Source organism: Mustela nigripes, chromosome 3 (genome assembly GCF_022355385.1).
Source record: "Mustela nigripes isolate SB6536 chromosome 3, MUSNIG.SB6536, whole genome shotgun sequence".
NCBI lineage: Eukaryota > Metazoa > Chordata > Mammalia > Carnivora > Mustelidae > Mustela > Mustela nigripes.
Window position 1 is genome coordinate 110,628,740 of NC_081559.1, and position 14,876 is coordinate 110,643,615.

Sequence of the window (14,876 nt, forward strand, 5' to 3'; positions counted from 1 at the left end):
TTGGGGTACAGATGGCCCTTCAACGGATGAATGGATAAGGAAGATGTAGTCCATATACACTATGGAGTCTTATGCCTCCATCAGAAAGGATGAATACCCAACTTTTGTATCAACATGGACAGGACTGGAAGAGATTATGCTGAGTGAAATCAGTCAAGCAGAGTCAATTATCATATGGTTTCACTCATTTGTGGAGCATAACAAATAGCATGGAGGACATGGGAAGTTAGAGAGGAGAAGGGAGTTGGGGGAAATTGGGAGGGGAGGTGAACCATGAGAGACTATGCACTCTGAAAAACAATCTGAGGGGTTTGAAGGGGCGGGGTGGGGGAGGTTAGGGGAACCAGATGGTAGGTATTAGAGAGGGCACGGATTTCATGGAGCACTGGGTGTGGTGCAAAAACAAGGAATACTGTTACACTGAAAATAAAAAATATAAAATAAAAAATAATTTAAAAATGTTAAAAAATAAAGAAAAAAAAACACTAATTCAAAAAAAAAATTGTTGCACCTTCATACAGTCTCACTAATGATATGTGAAGTTTCCAATTTCTCCACATCCTTACCCGCACTTTTTATTATAGTTATTCTAGTGGTTATAAAATGATAGCACCTTGCAATTTTGATTTGCATTTCCCTGCTGACTAATGATGTTAAGCATCTTTTCATGTGTTTATTGATCACTTGGAGGAATATCTACTAAAATCTTTACCTTTTTTAAAATTTGGGTCTTGTGTTTTTATTGCTGTAGTTCTTTGAATATTTTAGATACTAGACTTTTATCAGATATATATTTTGAAAATAATTACTCTCACTCTGCAGGTTGTCATTTCACTTTTTTGATAGTGTTCTGAAGTGGAAACATTTTTTTTATTTTGGTGACATCTAATTTATCTATTTTTTCTTTTATTATTGTGTTTTTGTCATCACATATAAGAAACCACTGCCTAACCCCAAGTTCATAAAGATTTCCTACTATGCTTTCTTCTAAGTGTTTTGTTGTTTTATGTATTTATGCCTGCCATCCACTTAGAGTTAATTTTTATATATGACAGGCAAAATCTCTGTCCTTTGGAAGCTAGAGGCCACTGGGAAGACCACCACAAAATGATACCCAGGGAAGAAACCAGGGATGCTGAACCCCCAGAAGGTCATAGTCAGTGATACTCTTCAGGAGAATTTTCCAGGAGACTTCAACCTATATCTTGAAGGATAAAGCTAATGACATTGGATGTGGGCCCAGGGGTCTCAGGTAATGAGCCAAAGGGTGGAGATGGGCAGGCATGGCAGGCTGGGTTAAAGAAATACAAGTTGCTTACTGCAGAGAGGATGGGAACCTGTGCACAAGAGCAGGCAGTGAGGTGGGAGGGTCCTATATTTTCTCCCTCAGTGGAGAATCTCCTTCCTCTTTTCTGAGGGAGTGCTGCCTGTATGTTCTCTGAAACCTCATCTTGGGGTGGAAGGGATAGATCAGAGTAAAAAACTGATAAATTTCAGTTCTTCCAGAAGATAGATTTTTTTAAAGAGAAATTTATTTATTTATTTATTTATTTGGTATTGTTTATTTGGTACTATTTAAAAGATACCAAAACACAAAAAGATTGCACAGTATACACCTACCCACTAGCTTAAGAAATAAAACATTGCTCTCATATACTCCCCTTCCAAATGCCTATACCTCCTTCCATCCAGAGTAACCACTGTCCTGAATTCGGTATTTATTGTTAGTCCATGCATCCCTTCATATTTTCATTCAATATAGATTAATTCTTAAGCTATATATTGTCCTAGTGGTTTCTGTATTTTGCATATATGGCATCATTCTGAAGAAATTCCTTTACAAATTGCTTTTCTCACTCAAATTTAAGTCTCTTACACTCATCCATAGATAGTACATTTCTGGTACACGTATTTCCCCTCTGTAATGCCCCATTTTTAGGGTGTCCCACAGTCTGTTCTCTGACTGCTAGTCCTTTCATTTAACTTATGATTCTTTGCTCTTTCAAGTGCTGGAGTGAACAACTTGGCTGTTCCTGATGTACAGACAATCATTCCTTCAAGACAGAGGGTTTCAAATATTTTTTTACTATAATCTGCAGAGAAAAATTGGTTTTATATTTTAACTCAGTAGATAAAGGCTTACAAGAATTCTATGAAATAATATTTGCTCTAACTACCTTCAGTGCACTATTGATATTTTCAGTTCTGTTCTGTTTCATTTTGAGGTGTTGGCCTTGACTTTTTGAACTAGGTTCATGACCAGTGGGATGCCTTAGTCTCACCTTTATATTCATTGGACTGGAACTGGGAGTGAGGAGTGCATGCTCCCACTTCACCTGCCATACTGCCCTCCTCTTGGCCATGATGGACTCTGCTTTCAACAGTGAACTGGACTTCCATATTGTCAGAAATTTTTTTCAGGGCCATCTGGTGGGTATAAAATAGCATTTCATTGTGATTTTAATTGGCATTTCTCTGTGGTTAATGAGACAAAGCATATTTTCACATTCTCTTGGCAGTCCACATTTCCTCTTCTGTAAAATGTCTATAAATTTTTCTATATTTTTCTTATTGACTTATGCAACTTCATTATTCATTCTGTATATTAATCTATTATTTTCTCTTTGTCTATGGGTTTTTGGTTTTGTTACTGTTTTTTATGATGTTGTCAAATTCCTTTATGATTTACACATTTGTGTTTTGTTTATTAAGTCCTTACATAAAACTCATAAATATAGTCTCCTGCAAGTTTTTCTAAAGTTTTAAATGTTTGATTTTCATTTTTAGGTTTTTAGCCCATTGGTGATTCATTTTTGTTTATGGTCTAAAACAAAGATCCAATTTACTTCATTTTCCATGTGGAAGAAAATTGCTCTGGCAAATTGATTTCTCAGCGCACAGTTTGCCCACTGATCTGCAAGATCTGTTATAAACTGAATTTCCACCTATGGGAAGTCTGCAGCTGAGTGCACTATTACATTGCATGGTCAGTTTGTACTTCTCCTTATTCATCCTGTTGCAATTATTATAGTTTTATGGCATCTTGACTATTGGTTTGGCAGTATTTCCTATCTTCTTCTTTATTTTCCTAATGGTCTTAGCTCACTGCTCTTCCATCTTCCCACTGCCCCCACAAAGCTGTTTAGATTGTATTAGTATTATGGTGAGTCTACATGAATTTGAGGAGAACTGACATTTTTCACATATATTATTCCATTCTCTTTCATGTTCTTCCAAAAGTTTTTCAATTTTCTCTATTGGGGAATGCATGCATTTACTTTTATCCATAAGGCCCTTATATATTTTGTCCCTATTATAAACGAAATCTTTTAAAAATATATATCCAAGGTGGTTTGCTTTTTTTTTTTCATGTTAACACAGCTCAAGCACTGACTGATTTGTATGACTAGACAGCTCTGCTTCCTACTGCACTGGGAACTCAAAGGACCAGGCCATCCTCTATCTCAGCTGCCATTCCTTTATACCTGCTCAGCCACCAGGGGTACCCTCCCAACAGCCTGACTATTGAAGTCTCCAAGGTGTAACTGGCTAAAACCTTTACGTTGAGTCATTGATTCAGCATAAGTTCTGTAGTTCCCCAATGACTCCAGGTGCTAAGCTGTAATCAAGGGGCAAAAGGCAGGTTTCCCAAGAGTGGGACAGGTTTGGGGAAGACAGTGCAGTAAGAGCCATCAAGGCATAACCTCACAGTTCATGGGACAGAGTAAGAGTACTATAGGGCAAAGTGCCAGTCAACAAGCTGTGTGCCCTTCCTACCTTCTCTGAGCAGAGAGCTAGATCACCAACATCCTGGTCTGACTGAACACAATGGACACAGAACTTTCAGTGCTAAAACTGGGAATTCCAGGCAAACTGGGACAAGTTAGTAAGCTGGTCTGCCAACAAGGGACAAATGCTGAACAGGATGAGTCCACAAGACTGGCTACAAAATCTGTGCAAAGCCTTGTGAAATGGGACCCTTTGAGACTGCTAGGTTGCATCCTATAAGGTTGGCCCTGTTTGCTAGAAGTGTGCCAGTCCATGGGTGGTAGATGGGGCAGTATAAACCCCAAATTGAGATGAATGGGACCAGGACTGCAGAAAAGGCAGGTCTGCAATGGTAACCCATAGGCAGCTACAGCATGCCTCTCTAGAACCTTCACTGGCTCCTCATTCCTTCAGTCTACCCTTATCTCCCAAGTCCTTCCCACAGTGTTCTGGTTTATTTTTTCATTTGTTAGGTCAGAGGTTCTCACACTTTATTTAGCATCAGAATCAGAAGAATATATTATAGAAGCTGTATCTGGTTCCCAATTCCTAAAATACTTTCTGGTTCATTGCAAAAAGTTTATTTACCCTGGCCTAAATAATGGTTCAAACTTAAGCATATCAGAGTCTTCTGGAGGGTTTGTTACAACACCATTGTTGGCTCTACCCTAGAATTTGAGGAGAGATGAACTACCTGGACCCAAAGCTCAAGGCAACTACTTGCTGACCTTGGTCATCAGAACAGTCTCCTGGCACCACCATCTCACCTTGGTCATGGTGATCCTGCCTCATAGTTAGTGAAGACTGCATGGAATGATCATGGACAGCCCAGTGCATGCACATGGAAGACTCACCACAAATACATCCTAAGGCCTAGTCCGTGATAAGGTCAGTGTGGCTGGGACCAACCCCTAGGGAGCAGTTGTTTTCTGCTGGACATCCTTTGGTTCTGGCATGGGCTTGGGAATGACCTACTCCAACTGTCAGAGTGACTTCTAGGCTCTGTATCTTCTACATGGAATATATGTCCAAAAACAGGAGGAGTGACTTATGCCTGAGAACCTCCAGTGGGAGAAAAGGAGAAATTATGGTTTATTTGCTCTTCAGAAATACTGAAGTGCCCTGGAGTAAGGTGATATTCGGTAATGTTACCAGCAATGCTTTATTTTTTTTTTTATTTAAATTCAACTAACTGAAGTATAGTACATTAGTTTTTGATATAATATTGAATGATTCATCAGTTCAGTATAACATTGAGTGCTCATCACATCACATAATTCTTTAAAGTCTAGCACGCTGTGTATATGAAATCAAGTCTGTTTCTTGTTTTGTATTTTCTCCCCAGAAATTTTAAGGAAGTGGTCTTAAAATAAATAAACAAAAATTGTCAACAACAAACAACAAACAAACTTGGGTTTGAGGCAGGCCAATGGCAAATTATGTTGAATATTATCCACTGATTGTCTCTACTGGGGCCATTCGCACCCTCAGATGGAGGGCTAGTTAAGACATAAATCACTGACTCAGCAGGTCTGAGGTAGGCTGTAGAATCTGCATCTCTAACAAGTTCCCAAATGGAAGAGCCTCCAAAAGCCTACTGTCATGGTGCTCACCAACAGCTGCATCTCTGCATCTCTAACAAGTTCCCAAATGGAAGAGCCTCCAAAAGCCTACTGTCATGGTGCTCACCAACAGCTTTTCTGACATATCCAGATGATGCCACCAGAGCCACTGAATCCTGGGCGATGCTTCCCAAAGCAGCTTCCTTATCCACAACACTCCCAGCTTTGTAGAGAGTAAGGAGAAGTGGTCTCTTTGAGGGCCTACTTGGGCTTTCTCTGCCCAGCCCAGGGGCTGCTGAAATGAGAGGGAGGCAGGCATTCCTTCCTACCACACTTGGGATGAGCCCTTTTCTCAAATGAGTGCAGTGCATTCCCACAATTCCAGAAGGTAAGAATTCTGATCTAGTTTTCAAATAAAGAAATTGAAGCTCCAAGGTCATGAATCTGATAATAAGCAGTGCAGTGATTCAGACTGAGGTCTGCTTTAAAAAACTATCCTCCACAGCAGCCTCCTCCATTTGCCTTTGTAATGTGCATGCTTGCTGCCTACCATGCAATCCTGAGTTCTGCACACCCTACATGCTCTGTGCAAAGGAGTCACATGTGGTGAAGGAGTGGCTGGCCCAACTAGGCTCGGAAAGGTGGGTTTTAGTTTATTGACCTGCCTGCTTGAGACCCAGGATAGCTTGATCCACTACTCCCTGTCATGGACCAGGTACTTTTGAAAGTTCCTCACAGGCATAGGACCAATAAAGCCCCTCAGTAGGGAATGTGCCGAATTATACATAGGAAACCAGATTTTCTTCCAAGTTCTCCCTCTCCTTTATGAACCTGTAAAAGTAGATGGGAAATGGGTTCCCTGCTGCCTCCAACACAGAACAGAGCTAGACAAAGTACACTGTTCGTTAGTCAGGGAGCACTCACCCACATCCTCATGGACATGAAGCTCTGTAACTTGAGGAGGGTGGTATTGGGTTGGACATATGGAGGCCCAGACCCTGCAGGGTTAGAAATTCATGATGTTCTGGAGATGAACTCTGACCTCACCATTGTGTAAGTCCATGATCCCAGAAAATGATACTTTACCTACTCTGGCCAAAACTGGGTAGCAGAGGGTGGGGGCATGCCTTCTATGAGAGACACATGGTGTATCTCTCTGAACCTAAAGATCAAGATGCTCTTGCTGAGGAGTGCACAGTGGGATCATATAATAAATTTCAGTTATTTCTCTTGGCTAAATGTAATATACATCAGACTTTTGAAATTAGTTTCTAATAATTTCTTGCTTATTAACAGCAGAAGCACTTACTAAGCCCGTGTCCAGTGAGGTGACACATGGTTTTCTCTATTTTAAAGAGGAAGAAACCCCTGCAGGGAGAGATTCCTTGGATTGTCCATAGTCATACAGAGTGAGGCCTCCACACTGGTATCAGAGTCCAGCTATCTCCATAGACAGTTTTAGTCACTTTGTACAAGAGGGCTCATGACATAATGACCATGACTGGGGCTCAGCAGTCACCTTCCTGCCAGAGAAACACATGGGTCTTCTCGACTAAGCTTTTTGTTTATGTTTTTAAGATTTTTTAAAAGTAATCTCTACACCCAACATGGGGCTCTAACTCACAACCCCTGAGATCAAGAGTTGCATGCCCCACCAATTGTGCCAGCCAGGTGTCTCTCCCCAGGGCTTTTTGATCTCACTGAAAACCTGAATCTACTTTTCAGGAACCAAGGAAAGGAATCACATGCAGGCTGGAATCCTGTAGGGTCAGATCCACTCCGCCTCCTGGCGGGCATGCTTGGTAATGCACTATTGGCTGTTCAGCCTTTGCTGGCGCAACACAGGATCATTCCAAGGTGGCCTAAGCACCTTCAGTCTGGCAGACAATAAGAACTGACTGTGAGTCCAGTCGTGTGGCCTTCTCAGACATGTCTCCCACAATTTGCCTTCTAGAGTCATATCTGGAAGGAGTAGGAGGAAAATAGCCAAACCCACGGGAGACAATGTGCTATTCCTCTTAGAGCCTCAAGAGGGAGTTGTGATCCAGTAGAAGTGAAAGGAGACTTTCATTAATTGTTAGATTAAGTAAGGGGGAATGTTAGGGTGGAACCCAAACTAGATGAAGCCCTTTGTTGCTGTCCCTGGTGATTTCTCTTCCCCTTTCTTTCTGGCCTTAGGGATGGGGAGAACTTTACGGATAAAACGGGAATTTACATGTTCTACTGCTTTCTCGAAGTTGTGTAGATTGCAAAAGACCCCCCTGGAAATAAGTCTGCCAGTCTGATAGTCACGTCATCTAGAATCCAGCAATTCTGGCATCCAGGTGCAAGAATCCCATTCCCCTCAACCCTGTGAAAATCGTCATGAGAATGGGAAGTTGGTGTAGGCAGAAAGGGTTGTCTTGTTGGGATGTCACTGAGGAACAGGGTTGTCCACAGGGACCAACTGACTGGGTTCAACGCTGGGCATAGAAAAGGACAGTGGCAATGATTGTTCAGACCTTTAATTTTAAATTGGCTCCATCACAACAGAGATAGGAAAGGTGTTTTATGTATTTTTAACCATAAAAATACCTAGAAGATGATACACAAAAGATAATGAGAAAGGAATAAAAACACATCACTACAAAAAAAAAAAAATCAATGAAACACAAAAGAATGGAGCAAGAGAGGAAATGAGATACCAAATACTTGCAAGACATACAGAAAACAATCAACAAAATAGCAATAGTGAGTCCTTTCTTATTATTAATTAATTTAAATGTAAATGGGTTAGAGTTCCAAGTAAAAAAACCCCAACTGGCAGAATGGAGTAAATAGAAAAAAAGAGCTATATACTATCTAAGACACTCATTTTAGATGTAAGGGCACACCTAGGTTCAAAAGGAAAGGATGAAAAAGATATTTCATACAAATAATAATGAAAAGAGAACAGGGGAAGCCACACTCTTGTTACACAAAATAGACTTTAAGTCAAAAACTGTAAAAAGAGACAAAGAAGGACATTATGTTATGATAAAAGGGTCAATTCTACAGGAAGATACAGAAATTAGAACTATACATACACCAAACATCAGAAGGCCCCAATATACAAAGCAATTATTGAGAAAAATGAGGGGAGACATGGCAACACAATAGTAGTAAGAGGCTTCAATACTCCGCTTTGTTTATTTGTTTTCCTTTCAAATTTTTATTTAAATTCTAGTTAGTTATATGGGGCACCTGAGTGGCTCAATCAGTTGATCATGACCTTTGGCTCAGGTCATGATCCCCGAGTCCCGAGATTGAACCCCACACTGGCCTCCCTGCTCAAAGGGGAGTCTGCTCCCTCTCCTCCTCCCTTAGTGTGCATATGCAGTCTCTCTCAAATAAATAATTTTTTTCCTTGTTTGTTTTGTTTCTTTTTTTTGTTTGAAGTATCTCATATTTTAGATGAAGTAGTATAATATCACTGAAACATAGATTGGTAAGTTTTTTGGTTTTGTTTTACATTTTTTTTTAAAGATTTTATTTATTTATTTGACAGAGAGAGATCACAAGTAGTCGGAGAGGCAAGCAGAGAGAGAGAGAGAGAGGGAAGCAGGCTCCCCGCTGAGCAGAGAGCCCGACGCGGGACTCGATCACAGGACCCTGGGATCATGACCTGAGCCGAAGGCAGCGGCTTAACCCACTGAGCCACCCAGGCGCCCCTTAAATTTTATTATTATTTTTTTTTTTTGGTGTTCCAAGAGTCATTGTTTATGCACCACACCTAGTCCTCCATGCAATACATCCCCTCCTTAATACCCACCGCCAGGCTCACCCATTACCCCAGCCCCCTCTCCTCTAAAACCCTCAGTTTGTTTCTCAGAGTCTACAGTCAATAAATAAATCTTAAAAACAATAAAAAATAAATTCTAGTAAGTTATCATACAGTGCAACATTGGTTTCAGAAGTAGAATTCAGTGATTCATCACTTACATACAACAACCAGTACTCCTCCTAACAAGGGCCCTCTTTAATACCATTCACCCCTCTAGCCCATCTTCCACCCACCACCCTCCATCAACCTTCAGTTTGTTCTCTATCTTTAAAGTATAGGGATAGAGGGAACATTCCTGAACTTCGTCAAATCTATCTATGAAAGACCCACAGCAAATATCATTCTCAATGAGAAAAAGCTCACAGTCTTCCCGTTGAGATTAGGAACATGACAAGGATGCCCACTCTCACCACTCTTGTTCAATATAGTATTAGAAGTCCTACCAACAGCAATCAGAGAGCAAAGAGAAATAAAAGGTATCCAAATTGGCAATCAAGAAGTCAAACTCTCTCTCTTCATAGATGACATAATTCTTTATATGGAAAACCCAAAAGACTCCACCCCCAAACTACTAGAACTCATACAGAAATTCAGCAACGTGGCAGGATACAAAGTCAATGTACAGAAATCAGTGACTTTCTTATACACTAACAATGAAAATACAGAAAGGGAAATTAGAGAACCGATTCCATTTACTATAGCACCAAGAACCATAAGACACCTGGGAATAAACCTAAGCAAAGAGGTAAAGGATCTGTACTCAAGGAACTACAGAACACTCATGAAAGAAATTGAAGAAGACACAAAAAGATGGAAGACCATTCCAGGATCTTCGATCGGAAGAATAAACATTGTTAAAATGTCGATACTGCCTGGAGTTATCTATACTTTTAATGCCATTCTAATAAAAATTCCACCGGTATTCTTCAAAGAGCTGGACCAAATAATCCTAAAATTTGTATGGAATCAGAAGAGACCCTGAATCGCTGAGGAAATGTTGAAAAGCAAAAATGAAACTGGCGACATCATGCTACCTGATTTCAAACTTTACTACAAAGCTGTGATCACCAAGACAGCATGGTACTGGCATAAAAATAGACACATAGACCAGTGGAACAGAGTAGAGAGCCCAGATATGGACCCTCAACAATATGGTCAAAAAATCTTCGACAAAGCAGGAAATAATATACAGTGTAAAAAAGACAGTCTCTTCAATAAATGGTGCTGGGAAAACTGGACAGCTATATGTAGAAGAATGAAACTCGACCATTCTCTTGCACCGTACACAAAGATAAACTCAAAATGGATAAAAGATCTCAAAGTGAGACAGGAATCCATCAGACTCCTAGAGGAGAACATAGACAGTAATCTCTTCGATATCAGCCACAGCAACTTCTTTCAAGATATGCTCCAAAGGCAAAGGAAAAAAAAGTGAAAATAAACCTTTGGGACTTCATCAAGATCAAAAGCTTCTTCACAGCAAAGGAAACAATCAAGAAAACAAAGAGGCAACCCATGGAATGGGAGAAGATATTTGCAAATGGCAGTACAGACAAAAGGTTGATATCCAGGATCTATAATGAACTCCTCAAACTCAACACACACAAAACAGATAATCATATCAAAAAATGGGCAGATGATATGAACAGACACTTCTCCAATGAAGACATACAAATGGCTATTAGACACATGAAAAAATGTTCATCATCACTAGCCCTCAGGGAGATTTAAATTAAAACCACATTTAGATATCACCTTACACCAGTTAGAATGGCCAAAATTAACAAAACAGGAAATAACATGTGTTGGAGAGGATGTGGAGAAAGGGGAACCCTCTTCCACTGGTGGTGGGAATGCAAGTTGGTGCAGCCTCTTTGGAGAACAGTGTGGAGATTCCTCAAGAAATTAAAAATAGAACTTCCCTATAACCCTGCCATTGCACTCCTGGGTATTTACTCCAAAGATACAGATGTAGTGAAAAGAAGGGCCATCTGTACCCCAATGTTTAGTGCAGCAATGGCCATTGTCGCCAAACTGAGGAAAGAGCAAAGATGCCCTTCAATGGACGAATGGATAAGGAAGATGTAGTCCATATACACTATGGAGTCTTATGCCTCCATCAGAAAGGATGAATACCCAACTTTTGTATCAACATGGATGGGGCTGGAAGAGATTATGCTGAGTGAAATCAGTCAAGCAGAGAGAATCAATTATCATATGGTTTCACTTATTTGTGGAGCATAACAAATAGCATGGAGGACATGGGGAGTTAGAGAGGAGAAGGGAGTTGGGGGAAATTGGAAGGAGAGGTGAACCATGAGAGACTATGGACTCCGGAAAACAATCTGAGGGGTTTGAATTGGTGGGTAGGTGGGAGGTTGGGGTACTAGATGGTGGGTATTATAGAGGCCACGGATTTCATGGAGCACTGGGTGTGGTGAAAAAATAATGAATACTGTTATGCCAAAAATAAATTTTAAAAAAAAGTCTCTTATTATTTCCCTCCCCCAACCAAATACTATATGATTTCACTCATATGTGGAATTTAAGAAATACCCCACTTTCAATAATAGAAAGTATTACAATAATAGCAGGGGATTTCAACACCCTCCTTCCAAGAGTAGATAGAACAGCCAGACTCAATAAAGAAAGAGAGGACATGAACACCACCACAGACCAATAGATACAGAATATGCTACCTAGCAAAAGATACACATTCTTCTCAAATATACCTGGAACTTATCCAAAATAAACGACAAGTTATACTACAAAACAAGTCTTATTTTAAGAATACTGAAATCATACCAAATATCTTTTTGAACCATAATACAATGAAACTAGAAATCAACAGCAGAAAGAAAACTGGGGAATTCTAAAAATATGTAGAAATTAAACAACACATTCCTTTTTAAAAATTTTTCTTTTTATAAACATATAGTGTATTATTAGCCCCAGGGGTACAGGTCTGTGTATTGCCAGGTTTACACACTTCACAGCACTCACCATAGCACATACCCTCCCCAGTGTCCATAACCCCACCACTCTTTCCCGACTCCCCTCACCCCAGCAACCTTCAGTTTGTTTTGTGAGATTAAGAGTCTCTTATAGTTTAAACAACACATTCTTAAACAACTAATGAGTTAAATAAATCACAAGAGAACTTAGGAAATATCTCGAGCCAAATTAAAACAAAACTATATCATACCAAAACTTATGAGGATGCAACAAAAGCAGTACTTAGAGGGACATGTGTAGTGACAAATACTTAGATTAAAAAAGAAATCTCCAATATGTTATCTAACTTTACACTTTAAGATTTGAAAAAAGAAGAAACTAAACTCAAAGGTAGCAGAAGGGAGGAAAAGATAAATGTTAGAGCAAAGATAAATGAAATAGAAAAAAGAAAAACAATAGAAAAAGAATCAACAAAACTACAGTTATTTTCTTTTTTATAGAACAATAAAATTGATCGACCCTTAACTATATTGACCAAGAGAAAAAGAGAGAAGACTCAAATAACTAAAATCAGAAGTGAAAGAGGGACATTACCAGCAATACCACAGAAACAAAAAGAATCATAAGGGTTTGCTATGGACAATTATATGCCAACAAATTGGATAACTTAGGAGAAATAAATAAATTCCTAGAAATACACAATCTGAGACTGAATCATGAAGAAATAGAAAATCTGAACAGAGTATAACTAGGTAAGAATTGAGTCAGTAACCAAAAATCTCTCAACACAGAAAAGCCCAGGACCAGATGACTTCACTGGAGGATCCTCTCAAACATTTAAAGAAAAATTAATACCAATCCTTCTTAGACTCTTCCCAAGAAAACTGAAGAAGAAGGAACACTTCCAAACTCACTCAATAAGGTAAGCATTCCCTGTTATCAAATCCAGATAAAGATACTGTGGAAAAAAAAAAAAAAAAAGAAAAAGAAAGAAACTACAGACCGAATCCCTAATGAATATAGATGCAAAATTCTCTACAAACTACCAGCAAACTGAATTCAACAGCACCTTAAATGGATTATACATCATCATTAATTTGGATTTATTCCTGGATGCAAGGATGGTGCAGCATATGAAAATCAATCAATGAAACACATGACATTAACACAATGAAAGGCAAAAAATATAATCATCTCAAGTTAACATTGTGGAGGAACAGGTGGACCCTAAGCTTGTCTCATCCCTTAAACATAGCTAGGTAAATATCAAATCATTCTGAACACCCAAGAAATTCATCTTGAGGGCTGAGAAAACAAACTGTACATCTGGAGGTAGAAAAAAATGGCCACATCATGGAAGGAAGGAGTTGCAGAGAATTGATTTGGGTGAGAAAAAATTACTTGTGTTGCAAAATGGAGGTAGAGAGAGAATGAAAGTAACAAGTAGGGTATTGCACAAGAAAAGCTCTTCCCCCAAAACCATTGACTGGGGAAAGGAGAGGGGTGGATTAGTGCAAGTTTTTGTAAGCAGCAGAGCTCAAAGTCTGAAGTTTTATAAGTCTAAGCCATTGCCAGCGGTCATGCCTGGCGAGCTTAGTGTTACTCCTCTGGGGAAGGCTGAAGCCCAGGTATGGCAGAATAGTCTGAGGAAAACTGGGTTACACTGGGAGGGACAGTTCCTCTTCTTGGAGTGCATTTGGAAGTGGTATCATGGCCTTTCTGGGAACAAAAAAGCTGGTAGATACCAAAGTGCTACCTTGTTCAATAGCATAAGAACAGAGACACTGAGGGCAGCAAACCTAAGTGCTGGTATTTTGCTGTGTTTTACCATGAACTCCGAAGTGCTGCATGGTCATGAAACTGCTTTTCCAGGCAAACCAGTACTGACCACAGTGCTATAAGACATTCCCCCAGAGGATCAGCAGTGATCTGTGTTGTGTGGTTTCCTAAAATTTGGAATTTTGGAAACCAAACTGCACACCTGAGATAAAGCACAGGAGTCTTGTGCCGTCTGGCAGGCGGATAGCTCCAAAACAGACAGGGTGAAGGCAGGGATCTGATGGAAGCCAGGTACATAAGAAAGGAGATTGTTTTCTCTTCTGTGAGGGCTTCCTGAAAAGTGGCAACCTCAAACTCCATTTGTGCTTTGGGGCCAAGAGAAAGCGGGCCAACGCCATTTCCCACTCCTACCCCATCAGCACTGACCAAAGTCAGTGGGGGAACACAATGTCCCCCAATGGAGACTAGAGCCACTTACATCAAATCTGGCCCCCAGGCCCTGAAGGTGCATCTCCACTAGAGCAAATCGCCTGAGAATCAATGCAGCAGATCTTTCCCCCAGCACATATTCCTCACACACACCAAGTCTACTGATGATAGAGTGCTTCAGCTCAAGGGGAAATAGGATCTGGCTTCTTATAACACCAAAAGACACCTAGTTAAAACTTGCCACACAGTGGATAAGGTCCAAACACCTCCCACTGCAGGCAAGGAGAAACTCTGCAGAGGACTGCCTGAGGTAAGGAGCAGCCAAAACACTACAGCAGAATATATACTCTGAACACCTCCTGAAGCATCAGGCTCAATATAGTATAGGACCTCTTCTAAATATAGCCATTACTCTCAGGAACAGGAATATAATAGCTTTCCTAACACACCCAAAACCAGGGACTTAGACAAAAGGACAATATAGAAGAATTCACCCCAAAAGAAAGAACAGGAAGAAGTAAAGACCAGGGATTTGATCAAAACAGATATAAGAAAGATGCCTGAACCAGAATTTATTTATT